This window comes from Gigantopelta aegis, unplaced genomic scaffold (genome assembly GCF_016097555.1).
Source record: "Gigantopelta aegis isolate Gae_Host unplaced genomic scaffold, Gae_host_genome ctg4766_pilon_pilon, whole genome shotgun sequence".
NCBI lineage: Eukaryota > Metazoa > Mollusca > Gastropoda > Neomphalida > Peltospiridae > Gigantopelta > Gigantopelta aegis.
The window spans coordinates 5,351-7,943 of NW_024534033.1; the positions used below are offsets into that span (position 1 = coordinate 5,351).

At 28.0% G+C, this 2,593-nt stretch overlaps 1 non-coding gene across 1 annotated transcript; it reads left to right on the forward strand.

Annotated features, from left to right (window-relative positions):
- Positions 1 to 2,122: 2,122 nt before the first annotated feature.
- Positions 2,123 to 2,313, forward strand: LOC121366109. Its single transcript, XR_005957123.1, has one exon. It is a non-coding gene; the product is annotated as a U2 spliceosomal RNA (small nuclear RNA).
- The last annotated feature ends 280 nt before the right edge of the window (positions 2,314 to 2,593 follow it).

Genomic DNA, 2,593 nt, shown 5'->3' on the forward strand with positions numbered 1-2,593 from the left:
TTCAATACATTGACATTTAAAAAAAACATCAAAAATATTATTCTTTGTTTGTGACACAAACTTGTTAGAAATTACTTGTTGGAAATTATCGTAGATTATCTATATCACATCACATTTCTGAAGGTTGGAAAGCAAGCACCATTACCCTGTGATTGCTTTACAATTCTACAAGGTTTGGCAATTACTACTATGCAACATGTGTTTTGGGTGCTAGAGCAATGATAACTAGCAAATGTAATTAGAACTAGCTAAGCATAGCAAAATTCATGAAGTGGTAAATATGTTGTTTTTCAAGTAAGTTTAACCAAGAACAAAGAACACACAATAAATATGTAAATGAACAAAAGCATTACATAAATTTATTTCAAATAACAATTGTCAGTACAAATTGAAGTATAAATTACAATATAGTACTATATAGAGTGACAATTATTAATATTTGGAATTATTATTTTAAACTAGGTAGTTTACTTTGTACTTTGAAATTTAATTCTTATTACTGTTAAACTTTCAAAATTGATTGCTGGCTCTTAAAAAGTCATCACTAGGTAGATGAAAAATACTTTATAATAAATAAAATAAATTAATAAAATAAATATATATATATATATACATACATACATACATATACACATACATATATATATATATATATATATATATATATATATATATTATATATAGAAAAACCATATATATATAGTTGTATATATATATATATATATATATATATATCCATATAAGAATATTAATCATTTTCTAAGCTGATTTGTCATATAAGAAAGTTAGAATAATATTATTCATAGAGTTCTAAATTAATTATCACCTAACTTAAACTTATCTTATACATTCACTCACAATGTTTTACATTATGTATTACAAGTCATAAATCATGCTATGATGTAACATTAAGGTCAGATAGAACAGTACTGTAAAAGATTTAAAGCATTTTACTTTAGTGAAGTAAATTTTCATAGTACCATTTTTGATAAATAATAATTTTGTGTAGACTCAGCCTTGTTAATCTAACTGAGGTTTCTGTTGTTGTAGTGGAATATATTAAACAAACTGAAATGGTAACACATACAATGTGATTATTTGATATACATGCAATTCCTTGCAGATGTGTACAATTACATTTGTGCCAATATATCATACTATTAACCATACCAATATACATTATCTAAGGTCCTTTTATTCAATGCCCTAAACAAAAATGATGCTATATATCATATAGAAATATTGTGTTCACTTTTGACAATATATTTGCTTCATTACTATCTCCTCTTTGGTATTTAAAAAAACATTGAGATATTCATAAACCATACATAGTAATAAAATATCTGGTAGATTGATCTTCAGTAACAAAGAATACTCCTAACAATCTCGTAAAATATGAATGTTCAACGTCAAACATCAAAACTTCCTTTATTTCTTCAAATTGAGGTTGATTATATCAGTGTAATGTTTTAAAAACTTGATTACATCAGTTGTTGTAACATCCTTCATTATTTTTACCATTAAAAACACTACACCAAAAGCTTCTATCATTAAAAAAGAAAATTGACAAGCTAAAAAATAAAAGATCTCCTAGTCCTAGGAAAAAAGATTAATGAGATTTGCAAAGTCTGGCTTGTAAAAATTAATAAGTTCATTGTAATTATTTGTAGATGATAGCATAAAACTGGTACAAGTGATTAATATCATGTAAATCTTTGCCTAAAATGATTTATTGGATGGTTAACTAAATCATGACATAGAAGAAGAGATGTAAAGATAAAAATTGTACGAAAGCTATTACTTAACAAAAAAATAGAGTAGTTATTTACAGGACATTGCAATATTACACATTACAAAGATTTCTAATATTGCTCAAATTCCTCTGCAACACACCCCTTGCTAATTTTTGCCACACCTTTTTCTATGCTATACACAATATAAAACAACATGTGTGAATATAAAGAATACAACATTGTTACAAGCATGTGTGTATATTCTTAATCAAAACAAGACTTGACACATGACAATTCACAAAGCTATTCATTGAAAGCACTACTATTTGTCCCCTAAGAGCAAACTGTATTGTATAACTATAAAAACAGCTGTAAAAGTTTGTGAAGGCATCGCTTCTCGCCTATCAGCTAAGATCAAGTAGAAAGAAACTGTTCTTTCGAGTTTAATAGCTCGAATGAGGATAATGCGTCCTCAAGCTATTAATCCCAATTTTTCTACTAGGAGTGTGTGTGAAGCTTGCTTCCCTCACTCCACGGGTTGTCCCTGGTATTGCAGTACATCCAGTGTGGCCCACTTCCCCTTATAGGGGATAATTTTTCAGATAAACAATGATAAATTTTTAAACAATATCTTAAAGTTAGATGAACCTACTCTTTGTGTGTGTAGTACTTTCCATATGGTCGATGATGATAATCTGGAAGCCCAAACTATTGTAGGCATTGCATATAATATGCCTAGTGTACTCTTAACTGACATATATGCAGATCAATACGTTGCAATTAAACAAAAATGTGGGTTGTGGTAGAACGAGTCCAAACTAGGAATGGGAAGTATATTTCACAAAAGCCACAATCACTAC